This window comes from Xenopus laevis, chromosome 7S, assembly GCF_017654675.1.
Source record: "Xenopus laevis strain J_2021 chromosome 7S, Xenopus_laevis_v10.1, whole genome shotgun sequence".
Taxonomy (NCBI): Eukaryota; Metazoa; Chordata; class Amphibia; order Anura; family Pipidae; genus Xenopus; species Xenopus laevis.
Window position 1 is genome coordinate 93,081,453 of NC_054384.1, and position 15,502 is coordinate 93,096,954.

A 15,502-nucleotide genomic window follows, 5' to 3' on the forward strand; every position below is an offset into this window, starting at 1 on the left:
AAGTACTATCAGAAAATAGTATAATAATCAATGCTTTGGTATTGGCAAACCTCTCCCCTTATAAAATGCTACAGGCATGGGGGAGGATCAAGCCCATTTAAGCCGATAGCTTTGTCTGGAGACATTGACCTTAAAGGGATACTGTCATGGGAAAAAATTTTTTTTCCAAAATGAATCAGTTAATAGTGCTGCTCCAGCAGAATTATGTGCTGAAATCCATTTCTCAAAAGAGCAAACAGATTTTTTTATATTCAATTTTAAAATCTGACATGGGGCTAGACATTTTGTCAATTTCCCAGCTGCCCCTGGTCGTGTGACTTGTGCCTGCACTTTAGGAGAGAAATGCTTTCTGGCAGGCTGCTGTTTTTCCTTCTCAATGTAACTGAATGTGTCTCAGTGGGACATGGGTTTTTACTATTGAGTCTTGTTCTTAGATCTACCAGGCAGCTGTTATCTTGTGTTAGGGAGCTGCTATCTGGTTACCTTCCCATTGTTCTTTTGTTTGGCTGCTGGGGGGAAAAAGGGAGGGGGGTGATATCACTCCAACTTGCAGTACTGCAGTAAAGAGTAATTGAAGTTTATCAGAGCACAAGTCACATGACTTGGGGCAGCTGGGAAATTGACAAAATGTCTAGCCCCATGTCAGATTTCAAATTTGAATATAAAAAAATCTGTTTGCTCTTTTGAGAAATGGATTTCAGTGCAGAATTCTGCTGGAGCAGCACCAATAACGGATTCATTTTAAAAAAAAAAAATTTTTTCCCATGACAGTATCCCTTTAAGACATGCAGTTATGCAGGGAGATGCCAACCCAGAAAAAACTTGACCAGAGGTAAACAGTTATGATCAACATATGGGGTTTACCTTGTCGTGGTATGGTGGGTTCAATTTTATGATCATAATTTTGTAACTAAAAACCCTTGTTTTGCAAAATACATGCATTAGCTTAGATACTAAATTAATTTGTGAAACAGGGGACCAGGGAATGTGAGTTGATATTTTTTTTCCTTTTTGTATGTAACTACCTTGGCCAGATCAGCTGCACTTCCATTGTATTTTTATTTGGCCTTGGAGTGCTCCTGCATATCCCCCTTTTTTAAATCAGTATAATAGGCCAGCTCTGGTGCAAATTGAAGTGTTTGGTGCAGATGGCTAAATTGAGAGGTACAAGATAATGGAAACAGAAGGTACTGGGTGGTGGGGGAGGCATAAAAGGTGTCACGCTACCATACCCATAGCAGATTTGTGCAATACAGAACAAATTGTCTTGTGTGTTTATATAGTGGGAGAAAAATTGTATTATAAGGAGGAGATTTGTGCACTTTTTTTTAACTGATATTTTTTTAGCCATGGAGAAGTGCCTTGACCTAGTTGAGGAGCATACCATTGGTTTCAATGGGAACCACCTGTCATTACTAGTGATTTTAACCAGAATACAAACATTAAAGGGGTTTTCATTTAACTCACTGATATGTTCCATGGCAGGCTTTATGCAATAAATGCCATGAGCCTAAAGGTTTCCGCTCAACAACTCACAACTTATCTCAGTGTTCCATATCAGTGGCTTCCTTGTGCATATCCCATCACTGCCTCCAAATTTTCTTTCAAATGAAATCAGACAACTGAGCCCTAACCTTTAGGATTGTAAACTCTTACAGGCAGGGTACATTCAGCCATCTGAAACCCATTATTTGTTTATTGTAAGTCCTTCGTTATATGATATTCAAAATTATTTTAGCACTATATAAAATAGAGAAGATGATGGTGAAAGTTAATTAGTGAAAGTGAGCAAAAGAATAATATGTGACACCAGAATGCCAAAAGTATTAGCAAACTCTAGGAACAATGTTGATGTATGGTTGGATGTTAATGTGAAAGTATTTGGTATGCTGAGCACTGCTGGGAATGGCCACTAGTCAGCAATACAGTACATACTGTGTTAGTGTGGATTAATCGCCAGTTACCTTACCATTAGATAACTAAATATAATACACAAAAGCCATGAATATCCTGTAAATTATATCCTTATAAACGGTGAGTTCTGATGTCATCAGTTATAAACGGTGAGTTCTGATGTCATTTCTGTCACATGACTCATTGAAATTTGTGTATTATAATAAATAAAGTACCCCCAGTTGTAAAATATGAGGATATTAGAAGTTACCTCGGAGTTCCATGACCTGTATAAAAACACTCGGCCTTCGGCCTCGTGTTTTTATATGGTCATGAAACTCCTCGGTAACTTATAATATCCTTATATTTTACAAAAGGGGGTACTTTATTCACTATATAACTGGGGTACAGTGTAGAAGGACTCTTCAGATGTTAGTTGGAGAGAGGTTAAGTATACAAGTTACTATCATATTGCTTTGTCCCAGAATTGCACTTTACACAGGCAGTATTTGCAAAAACATATTCTACAGATAAATTGTCACTGGAACTTAATATGTAATGCTAAAATGAGATGTTTATGGAAGGGTTTACCTTCTTCTCTGTGGTTGGAGGAGCTCTGGCAGGTGTTTTGTCCAAGAAAAACCTCCCTCTACCCTCCAGTACCATCTAGTGGCCTTGACTACTATAGTATCACAGGTCTCAAGTTTAGCGCTTAAAAACATGGCCATACACTTCCTGATAAAATCGTTGTGTATGATTTTCGGTACATGTAGGGTGGTCCAACATCCCTGACTGATATCTATATATTATGGATATTGTTTGGTTTGCCAATTGGGCTGGTTAGAAAATGTCATCTGTCAGGGCACCATGTCAATCAATGCACTGAACTTTTGGAAGCAAAGAAGAGCTGCAGGACATTTTGGTCAAATCAATATGTCTCACTACCTTTACATGTGAACATTAGGCTCCCCTCCACACAAAGGCATGGGAAGAAAGCAACTGCAAGGATTTTGTATGTTCTGCCCTTGTCTGCGTGGGCTTCCTTTAGGTTCCTTCCCACACACCAAAAGCAGGTTATTTGGCTCCTTATACAACTGACCGTAGTGTGTGGGAATGTGATATGGACCTTGGTTAGTAAGCTTCACTGGGGCAGAAATTTCTGCTCCACCCACCCTGTTGCCAAAAAGTTTTGCCTTAAAAGTTAGAGAAGTCACATAAATAATATAGAAAAAAATATAATATTTTCATGCATTTTTCTGTGTTATTATTTTTTTCTTTGGACTAGGATTTTTTTTCTTCTCCGTGGGTTATTTTTTAAAGTGCTGCAAGGTATAAAGCATTATTTTGCATAATTATGCCTTTCAGCATAAACTGTTAAAAGCTGAAGCCTTGATTTCAGCAGAGCTTTCAGATCCAGTTGAAATCACGCAGTTGTCATAACCCATGGTACTGGGTTTTTAAAAGGTCTATGGGACTGTAAAATAAATTCGCACTTGAAGAAAATATCATCTGGTCGGTTGTGATGAAAAATGCTAAAGGCTGCCGAGCATCGGTACATAGGAGCCTAGTAATTGGTACAGACATCTTCAGCAGGAAAATAAACAGTTATTAGATACAGTTAGGCCGGTTTTCTTTTCTTCATTTATTCTGAGTACATCTTTCCAATCTTGGCAGTGATATCATTGGATTATGGCATTCAGTTCCTGCATACGACAACGTCAACCTTAACCGAAACAGTGGCATTGCTTCCACTCTCATAATGTATTTATGTCTTATTTACTGTGCATCAGCCAATCAGGCTTTCATGGTCATTTTATGGAACTTCTTCAGAACTCAAGCTATTAGCTAAGAGCAATGCTTGGGTCACAATGTTCAGTCTTCTCCTGTCAGTTGAAATTTGAGGGGGTTAAGTAGTTACAGTACATGGGTGTATTTTCACCACCCGGTAACCCAGTAGCAATTATTTAGGAATTTTCTTTCATAATGTAATTGTACTAAACTATAAAAATAAAGCTAAATGCTGATTGGTTGCAAGAGGTGAAGCAGTTGATGTTAACTTTGCCCATGTTACTGCATCATCTCCAAAGAATGTACATAAATAAATACGCTGCCCTGTATAGAGCATTTATTTTGCTTAAAATTAGGGATGCACTGAATCCAGGATTCGGTTCGGGATTCGTCCAAAATTCTGATTTTTCAACAGGATTCGGATTCGGCCAAATCCTTGTGCCGAATCCTAATTTGCACATGCAAATTGTGGGGAGGGCGGGATTTCATGCGACTTTTTGATACAAAACAAGGAAGCAAACCAATATTTTTCCACTTTTTCCTTTCCCGACCCTAATTTGCATATACAAATTAGGATTTGGATTCGGTTCTGTATTCAGCCGAACTTTCAAAGATGGATTCCGGGATTCGGCCAAATCCAAAATAGTGGATTCGGTGCATCCCTACTTAAAATTATGAACGTGGGCTGACAAATTTCTCCATACTGGATATTTTAAGAGATACTTCTATTTATTCTGTCAGTTAATACATAAGCCAATTAAATTTTACAGACTGGCTCATTGTCCCATGTATAATGAGCTGCCCATAAATTTGGGTAGATATCCAGCAAATTTTGGGTAGATATACAGCAGGTTAGAAAATCACGTTGAAGAAGGAAAGATTTGGTATCTTGGTGTGGTCCTCTCCTGATTGGTCTCCCTAGGCTCCACTATAATCTGTCCCAGGGACCAAATCTGACCTAGGGTCTAAATCAGGGGTCCCCAACCTTTTTTTATCTGTGAGCCACATTCAAATGTAAAAAGTTGAGTTGGGGAGCAACACAAGCATGAAAAAGTCCCTTGGGTGCCAAATAAGGGCTTTGGCTATTTGGTAGCCCCTATGTGGACTCAGATCCTACAGGAGGATCTACCTGGCAGTTGTTCTGCAATAAAATTTGCTTCCAAGACTGGAATTCAAAAATAAGCATTTGCTTTGAGGACACTGAGAGCAACATCCAAGAGGTTGGAGAGCAACATGTTACTCACGAACTACTGGTTGGGGATCATTGGTCTATATGATCAAATCATCCTTATATGGCCCATTGTCTTAGTGACTAAATAGGGTAAAGAGCCACTCATTTGCAACCTTGCCTAATGATAAATCTTTATAGTATATGTCTACCTTCAAGCCACACCTCTTTGTCAGCTATTTAGTGCCCTGTTTGCTGAGATAGGCCAAATTGAGCATGCCAAGCAACAGGTTGCAGAGAAATATTGAAGGAGTTATCAAGATTTTTAGCTATACCATTGTGAAAGTATAACCGAGAAGAATACAAGCTAGTGACCTCCAACGCAAGACTAGCCTAGCTGACTTCATGTCATGACTATGTCATAACTATTTTATTTATTTTTTCGATTAAAAAGGTTGTCGAAATGGCTTTATACATTATTTACATTCCTTCAATGTTCTGTAAATCATTGCACCTGTCCACATACTTTGCAAGTATAAAGGGGGATACAGGCCCGGATTTGTGGAAAGGCAATCTAGGCCCGGGCCTAGGGCGGCAGGATTTTAGGGGGGCGGCAGGATTATAGGGGGGCGGCATGCTGCCCATCAAAAACACTGGGGATGTGCTGGAGATACAATCATTTTTTACATTTCCCATGCACCAATCCCCATTGCTCCAGTCCAGATGATGAAAATTTGCACGAATAAAGGGGAGGGGACAGGGGCGATGAACGGCAGTGGGCCTAGGGGCGCCCACTATGTAAATCCAGCCCTGGGGGGATATATAGGTAAGCTTCAGTAAAGAATAGGTTAAATTGATTCAAATGTGTCAATTTCATGATTAAATGCTATGAAATGAGCTCCCTCTAGTGTGCGGCAAAGGCTTGCTTATTATTTTCATTTAGATGGATGCAAGAACTAAAACCGGATTAGTTGCGCAGGAGTTTGTTTATTCAGGCTTGGAATATCACATCATCATCATCATCATCTGTTATCATCATCCTCATCATTAAGGTTTATTTATTTGTTTAGCACTGGCAAAGTTACGCACTACTTTACAATAATATAACAAACACGGATCTCACAATAAATGAACAAACAGGGGTTGTAGAAAGAAACAGGAGGATTACAGGCCAGGCTCACTGGAGCTTACAGTGTAAATCTTTTTATATAAAGCATTGACCTTTTTCCTACAGCATTGTTATACAGATATGGGATCTGGAAACCTGGAATTCATAAGGCTCCAAATTACAAGAAGGCCCCATAGGCTTCATTTTAAGGGTCAGGCCACACTGGGCGTTTTGGGGAGATTTGGTCCCCTGGCGACTAATCGCCTCGTTTTTGCAGCGACCAATCTCCCCAAACGCCTTCCCTCACTCTGCGGTGGCTAAAATGAAAAAACGCAGGCGCTAATCACACGAGGCGATTTGTTTTCTGAAGTCGCCCGAAGTGAGGAAACTTCGGGCAACTTCGGAAAATGAATCGAGGCGACCAAATCTCCCCAAAACGCCCAGTGTGGCCTGACCCTTAAGGATATACTTTTTCTTTATAATAATAAAACAATACCTTCTACTTGATCCTAATATCATTAATCCTTATTGGAGATTTAGGGGCCGATTCACTAACTTCGAGTGAAGTATTCGAAGTTAAAAAACTTCGAATTTCGAAGTTTTTTTTGGGCTACTTCGACCATCGAATGGGCTACTTCGACCTTCGACTACGACTACGACTTTGAATCGAAGGATTCGAACTAAAAATCGTTCGACTATTCGACCATTCAATAGTCGAAGTACTGTCTCTTTAAAGAATACTTCGACCCCCTAGTTCCCATCTAAAAGCTACCGAAGTCAATGTTAGCCTATGGGGAAGGTCCCCATAGGCTTGGCTAACTTTTTTTGATCGAAGAATATTCCTTCGATCGTTGGATTTAAATCCTTCGAATCGTTCGATTCGAAGGATTTAATCGTTCGATCGAAGGAATAATCCTTTGATCGTTCGATCGAACTATCTGCGCTAAATCCTTCGAATTCGATATTCGAAGTCGAAGGATTTCAATTCCTAGTCGAATATCGAGGGTTAATTAACCCTCGATATTCGACCCTAAGTGAATCGGCCCCTTAAGGTATGGAGATCATAAACCCTTTATGATCCCCCTTTTTCTCTGTAATAATAAAACAGTAGCTTGTACTTGATCCTAACAGAGATATAATAAATCCTTATTGGAAGCTTACCCAGTGTATTGGGTTTATTAATGTTTACATGATTTGCTAGTAGATTTAAGGTATGAAGACCCAAATTACGGAAAGATCCATTATCCGGAAAGCCCCAGGTCCCGAGCATTCTGGATAGCAGGTCCCATACCTGTAATTATAATGAATATGATGACATAGCTAGCTTCACCATAAAATGTGCATTTCTGTAGCAGCACTGATGACAATCTGGTATAATGGATAAGTGTCTTTATGTCCATTTGCATTACGTCTGTGATTTCTTCTTTTTGTCATGTTTCTAAACTAGGAGGCAGGGAAGCGGAAATCAATGTAGGTTCTTGTGACCATGGAATAGAATTCTTGATATAAGAAGCTGAAGCTTGATTTGAGTATAAAACACGAGAAAACGGTACAGGATAAATGTAGTGCCAATTCCATAAGTATTTTCATATATAGGGGCAGATTTACTAAGGGTCGAATATCGAGGGTTAATTAACCCTCGATATTCGACTAGGAACTAAAATCGTTCGACTTCGAATATCGAAGTCGAACGATTTAGCGCTAATCCTACGATCGAACGATCGAAGGATTATTCGTTCAATCGAACGATTAAATCCTTCGAATCAAACGATTCGAAGGATTTTAATCCAACGATCGAAGAAATATCCTTCGATCAAAAAAACACAGGCAAGCCTATGGGGACTTCGGTAGCTTTTAGATGGAGAACTAGGGGGTCGAAGTTTTTCTTAAAGAGACAGTACTTCGACTATCGAATGGTCGAATAGTCGAACGATTTTTAGTTCGAATCGTTCGATTCGTAGTCGAAGTCGTAGTCGAAGGTCGAACTAGCCCATTCGATGGTCGAAGTAGCCCAAAAAACACTTCGAAATTCGAAGTTTTTTTAATTCGAATCCTTCACTCGAGCTTTGTAAATGTGCCCCATAATCTCCGTAGAATATATGGTAGCATGAATACAGGGCTATTATCATGTATTATATTATAGATAATATCACAGAACACATGACAAATTAAATGCAGCTCTATGTAGAATACTCCTAGAATGAAGGATATAGCGTCAGGATATAGTAGCAATTTCATCTATAATCCCACTTGACCATCTACATTTCCTTGCTCATGTCAAGCCTTAGGCTTAATGCCAAGTCAATCTTTTTGTGTCCCTATAGCATTTTTCTACTGTATAACCCATAAAACGAACTTTTAGTATGATGTAGAGACAATTTGCAGTTGGTTTTAATTTTTTATTATTAGTTTTTGAGTTATTTCGTTTTTTATTCAATTCAGCAGCTCTCCAGCAAATTTCAGCAATGTGGCTGCTAGGGTTCAAATTCCCCTAGCAACCATGCACTGATGTGATTAAAAGACTGGAATATGAATAGGAGTGAGGCTAAATAGAAAGATGAGTAATAAAAATTAGGAATAACAATACATTTGTAGCCTTTCAGACCATTTGCTTTTCAGAAGGGGTCAACAACACCCATTTCAAAGCCGCAAGTGTCAAAAGAAAAAGGCAAATAATTATAAAGCTATAAATAATAAGTAATCAAAACCAATTGAATAGTTGCTTAGAATTGGCCATTCTATAACATTTAAAAGTTACGTAAAAGGTGAACGACTGCTCTAAAAGCAACATAAAGGCATTAAACATAGAAGCCCATGACCATATGGCAAATACTACTTTGAACACTTATTTTGTTTCTGTTATTAATAATATGAGATATAAATATAATATAAAGATATATACAGTATACACACACATAATATATATAAAACAAATTATACCTAATACATCAGCCTTCTAATGAATTAAAAGAAAATCTGATGTATGTTTTTGTGTTTGTGTATATATATATATATATATATATATATATATATATATATATATATATATATATATATATATATATATATATATATATATATATGATATATATATATATATATAAATATATATGTATATATATATATACATATATATATATATATATATATATACACACACACACACACATTAATGTACAATCTATGTTCTCCTTGATTTGTTAATTCTGTTTGCAGGGGCGAATATACACAGCACTTTAAATAGAAAAACAGGAAATCCCTTGTTCCGCTGTTTAATGTTACAGATACTTTGGTTATATACAGACTCTTAAAACTCTTCCCACTGTTTGGGATAAGCCCACACCGACTCCTGGGCATATTTTAGAAAATGGAATTGGACAGAGCAAGCATTTCTTGTTGACATGGACTATTCATGTCATTTCTATTAAAAACACATTAAACGAGGATAGCCCTGATGCCCACTGTGTAATTGTACGGCAATTCCACAATTGCCTATGAAATAATGAGGTCAGATGGGTCTTATAGTGAAACAGCCTTTCCCAGTGTTGGTACCAGTTATCCTTGAAAGCCTGCAGATAAAATAGCTTCAAAAACTGAAGTTTAATTCAGTAACGTAACTACAGGGTGTGGTGCCCGGGTGCAGGCTATTCCCCAGGCCCTAAAGTTGCCACCTGGCCGGTATTTTACCGGTCTGGCCGGTAAAAATGATGGCTGATCCCAATGTTATTAATAGGGAAAAAAGATAAATATACAGGAAGGCCGGTATTTTTTTCCAGAAAAAGTGGCAACCCTACCAGGCCCCCACCCCCCTCTATAAGAGATCTCTGTGGTGGATTCATGTCTGTGCAAACCACCGGTGTGCCTAAAGGGGGTGCGGCCCTAGTGCACCGCTGGTAGTTGCACCACTGGGTTGATTAATGGGGGCCCTGGCCAGTGTCGAGCTGGGACACCAGGGCCCCACCAAAAAACCTTAGATCAGGGGCCCACTTTCAGTTCTATTTTATGCCTCTCCTCACTCTCTCACCTCTATTCTCTTCTTTTCTTTACATACTATAATCTATTATTACATCAACAGTATTTAGCCTCTTTGTTAAGGAAATAAGGAAATAAAACAAATGTTTAGCAGCATGAGGGCCCACTGACACCTGGGCCCACTGGGGGTTTTTCTGTTATCCCGATGGACTAGTCCGACACTGGGAGCGAGAGAAATTGTCGGGTAAAAATGCCCATTTACTGCAACACGTTTTTGTGAAATTTTGCAGTTTAGCGACAGATTCGCTCACCACTAGTGGAGAGTGCAATTGGGCTCTCTTGAACTATTAAAAAAATTTCTGGTTTAAAAACCACCTTTTTGCTGCCCCTGGTAACCTATTTGTTGCTGCCGACTGAGATGAGTTTTTTATTGGCACAGCGCCCTTCCTACTTAAGTCTACTAAATTATAGATGAATTATATCTTAGTTATGATCAAATACAAAGTACTGTTTTATTATTACAGAGAAAAGTGAAATCATTTTAAAAAAACTGAATTATTTGGATAAAATAGAGTCTATGGGAGATGGCCTCTCCGAGTCTCCGTAATTCAGAGCTTTCTGGATAACAGGTTTCCAGATAATGGATCCCACACCTGTACTGTTTTATTATAATAAAGAAAAAGGAAATCATTTTAAAAAATTATTTGATTAAAATGGAGTCTATGGGGCAAACTTACTAAAGGGCGACGTGGCTAACGCTAGCGAAAATTCGCCAGCGTGACGTCATTTTGGTACTTTTCAGATTTACGGGAGCTGGCGTAAATTCGCTATCAAAGTGGACCAACTCTAGTGCTACTTCGCACCCTTACATCAGGCGAAGTTGCGCTCTGGCGAAGGGACGTAACTACGCTAATTCACATATTTTCATCAGCGTTACCTCTATCGCCAGACTTTACTTCGCCACCTCAGACCAGGTGAAGTGTAATAGAGTAGATAGGGATTGGTCCAAAAAAGTTTACATTTTTTCTAAGTCCCAAAAGAAACGCTGGCGTCTTTTACTTTTTATAGAGTGATAGGCTGAAAAAGATCAAATTTTTTTTTAGGGTACCCTCCTTCCCCCCTACATTTGATAAAATATGGCACCTAAACTATTCTGTGGGCACATGTGTAGGGCATTAGAATACATTTATTAAGGTTCCCTGGCCTTGTATAGTGTAATGTATTTGCTGCTGCATATACGGCCATCGTAATATCACTAGCACAACTTTGCAACGATCGGTAACTTGTGCGCAACTTCAGATCTTCGTGAATTTGTGCAGCCCTGGCGAATCTGCGCCTGGCGAAGTGCAGCAAAGCCAACTTCGGAGATAAGTAAATTTGCCCCATGGGAGATGACCTTCATATAATTTGAAGCTTTTTGGATAACAGGTTTTCAGATTATGGATGTCATACCTGTTCTGCAAATATAATAGTCACTGCATTGCACTGTACCTGTTACTGTGCCAGTGGGTATCATTCAGCATAGAGAAGGTAAAAAATATTTGTATGTATATATTTTAAGACTTCCGCGCACAATATCTAACATATAAACCATCATAAGGACAAAAAAATGAGTCAACTTGAATTTCGTTTAATGTCAGTGGCATTTTGACATGTGAATACTAATTGTGAATTTTTCATCCATGCAACTTGTCCGGCAGAAAATGTCCTGTATAGGAAACGTGTAAGTCACAAGTCATCCATTAGTGAGTCAGCATTACTAGAAGTATAACAGTGGTACTGGCTCCCGATTGCTACAGAAGGCTGAGGTCTCTGACTCTTAGAGATGTCGCGAACTGTTCGCCGGCGAACTTGTTCGCGCGAACATCGGGTGTTCGCGCTCGCCGGAAGTTCGCGAACGTCGCGCGACGTTCGCCATTTTGGGTTCGCCATTGTTGGCGCTTTTTTTTGCCCTCTCACCCCAGACCAGCAGGTACATGGCAGCCAATCAGGAAGCTCTCCCCTGGACCACTCCCCTTCCCTATAAAAACCGAAGCCCTGCAGCGTTTTTTCACTCTGCCTGTGTGTGCTGAAGAGATAGTGTAGGGAGAGAGCTGCTGCCTGTTAGTGATTTCAGGGACAGTTGAAAGTTTGCTGGCTAGTAATCGTTTTGATACTGCTCTGTTATTGGAGGGACAGAAGTCTGCAGGGGTTTGAGGGACATTTAAGCTTAGGTAGCTTTGCTGGCTAGTAATCTACCTTCTACTGCAGTGCTCTGTATGTAGCTGCAGTGGGCAGCTGTCCTGCTTCTGATCTCATCTGCTGACTGCTGCAATAACAGTAGTCCTTGTAAGGACTGCTTTTATTTATTTTTTTGTTGTTTTACTACTACTACTACTATAAGAGCCCAGTGCTATTAGTCTAGCAGTGTTGGGGAGTGGGACTGGTGTGCTAATCTGCTGCTCCTAGTAGTTCAGCAGCACCAACTTTAATTTTTTTTTTTAATATTCATTTTTTTTTATTTTACTTTTTTTATTTTACTACCGCTGTAGTAGTGTATAAGTTGACCTTTTAGGCATTATTTGCCCTGTAGGCATTATTTGCACACTGTTTTCTTCAACCCGCCATCGAGCTGTGTGACCTTGTTCACATTCTGTCTAAATATCCATAATATTACCGTCTCCAGAAAAAACACCGGAGTCACTTTTTTCAAGCAGCCATAATATATTTTACGTAATCCGTATCCACCGCTGTAGTAGTGTATACGTTGGCCTTGTAGGCATTATTTGCACACTGTTTTCTTCAACCCGCCATCGAGCTGTGTGACCTTGTTCACATTCTGTCTAAATATCCATAATATTACCGTCTCCAGAAAAAACACCGGAGTCACTTTTTTCAAGCAGCCATAATATATTTTACGTAATCCGTATCCACCGCTGTAGTAGTGTATACGTTGGCCTTGTAGGCATTATTTGCACACTGTTTTCTTCAACCCGCCATCGAGCTGTGTGACCTTGTTCACATTCTACAATGTCTACAAGGTCAACGTATGGCGAAAAATTACTATTTTCAGCATTTATATGGCATATTTTTTCTGGCAACTGTGCTTCAGTGGCTGCGTCCAAAAAAACTGGGCAAACAATGTCTACAAGGTCAACGTATGGCGAAAAATGACTATTTTCAGCATTTATATGGCATATTTTTTCTGGCAACTGTGCTTCAGTGGCTGCGTCCAAAAAAACTGGGCAAACAATGCCTACAAGGTCAACGTATGGCAGTTGTTTAAAGAGAACAGTAGATTACTAGCCAGCAAAGCTACCTAAGCTAAAATGTCCCTCAAATCCCTGCAGACTTCTGTCCCTCCAATACAGAGCAGTATCAAGCAGATTACTAGCCAGCAAACTTACTATCATCTGTCCCTGAAATCACTAACAGCTCTCCCCCTACACTATCTCTTCCAAGCACACACAGGCAGATTTTTCAGATACATTTTTGCCCTTGATCCCCCTCTGGCATGCCACTGTCCAGGTCGTTGCACCCTTTAAACAACTTTAAAATCATTTTTCTGGCCAGAAATGTCTTTTCTAGATGTTAAAGTTCGCCTTCCCATTGAAGTCTATGGGGTTCGCGAACCGTTCGCGAACCGCTCGCGTTTTTGCGCAAGTTCGCGAATATGTTCGCGAACTTTTTTTCCGACGTTCGCTACATCCCTACTGACTCTTGACACACGCACATGCAATAGAAATTGCCTACGTAAAGCAGCTTCTTCTGCCCAGTCCTGTCCTGCCACAGATTGAGTGCAGAGAGAATTTTGAGACATTTCACTGATGTAAACGTTCCATTTCAGTACAGTCAGCATGAGTGTGGACACTAATGTGACTAATATGCAAATAGTCCTTTTGGGATTCTTTAAGGAGTCCGAGTGATACTCCTTGGGCTATCCGGGATTTCCTCATTGTTTGTTTAATAAGCTTGTAGTGGAATCTCTTTGATGGCGTGGGAGTACAGTGACTGGCAGAGGAAGGCGGGTTAAACACGTACACTGGCAACTCATTGGGATAAAGATGTTATGTCTGCACACAGCTCTTTGGTCATAATATATTTGCTGTGATTTAGCAATGGCAGTTATATGCAATTCCGTGCAGTTGTAGGTATGTGCTAGTCTGATGCAGTTTTGGAGGAAATGCACGTTAAGAAATCGAACACACAGGAAGGTATGATGCAGCCCGGCTAAAATTGCCCATGGCACTGACTTTCCCTGGTCCATCTCCACCACCGAATCAATGATGAAGGTATCTTGCAAGTTTCTGGAACCACTAATGGCATCAGACGTACATGATGTTCTGTACATATGCCAATAGGATCCAGCTAAAGGGCCATTAAAGGGATACTGTCATGGGAAGAAAAAAAAATTCCGAAATGAACCAGTTAATAGTGCTGCTCCAGCAGAATTCTGCACTGAAATCCATTTCTCAAAAGAGCAAACAGATTTTTTTATATTCAATTTTGAAATCTGACATGGGGCTAGACATTTTGTCAATTTCCCAGCTGCCCCAAGTCATGTGACTTGTGCTCTGATAAACTTCAATCACTTTACTGCTGTACTGCAAGTTGGAGTGATATCACCCCCCTCCCTTTCTCCCACCAGCAGCCAAACAAAAGAACAATGGGAAGGTAACCAGATAACAGCTCCCTAACACAAGATAACAGCTGCCTGGTAGATCTAAGAACAGCACTCAATAGTAAAACCCATGTCCCACTGAGACACATTCAGTTACATTGAGAAGGAAAAACAGCAGCCTGCCAGAAAGCATTTCTCTCCTAAAGTGCAGGCACAAGTCACATGACAAGGGGCAGCTGGGAAATTGACAAAATGTCTAGCCCCATGTCAGATTTCAAAATTGAATATAAAAAAATCTGTTTGCTCTTTTGAGAAATGGATTTCAGTGAAGAATTCTGCTGGTGTAACACTATTAACTGATGCGTTTTGAAAAAAACATGTTTTCTGATGACAGGATCCCTTTAAAGTTCCAAGGGTTCATAACATGATTTTTGTTGAGGGGTCAGTAACTTTTCTCATTCTGACCCTTTTGCATGAAAAAAAATATTTTCATTATCTCAGACTGCGAGATTATTTAAAGAGACAGTTCACCTTTCAGTTAAATTTTTGGATGTGTAATCTGATTTGGGGATATGTTAAACTATAATAGGCTATGCCCATCTAATGACAGTAGAGCAAGGGTTACACTTGACTCTAACACACAGGAATGGGCACGAAGGGTAGTTGTAGTAGAATTGCAACTCACTTAGGCTACTGTGCTTACAAATAAAATAAGGAGGCCAGGGGTTTCTTGCAGCAAACAAACATAACAAAGTTCATTGTCAAAGACAATGTACTTACAGATTCACAGATCAGCAAAATGCACACCATGTGGCGATGGCTAGGGAATGGTAAGGGTCATCCCTAGGGTTTCAATGCCCCATGTAGTCCGGAGCACTTACAGCGGAAGTGGTCAGGTAGAATAATCTAAGCCTGATTCCCTATCCAAACTGCAATCCCTTCAGTTAGGCAAATCAGAGCCTAGGGGAGAGCT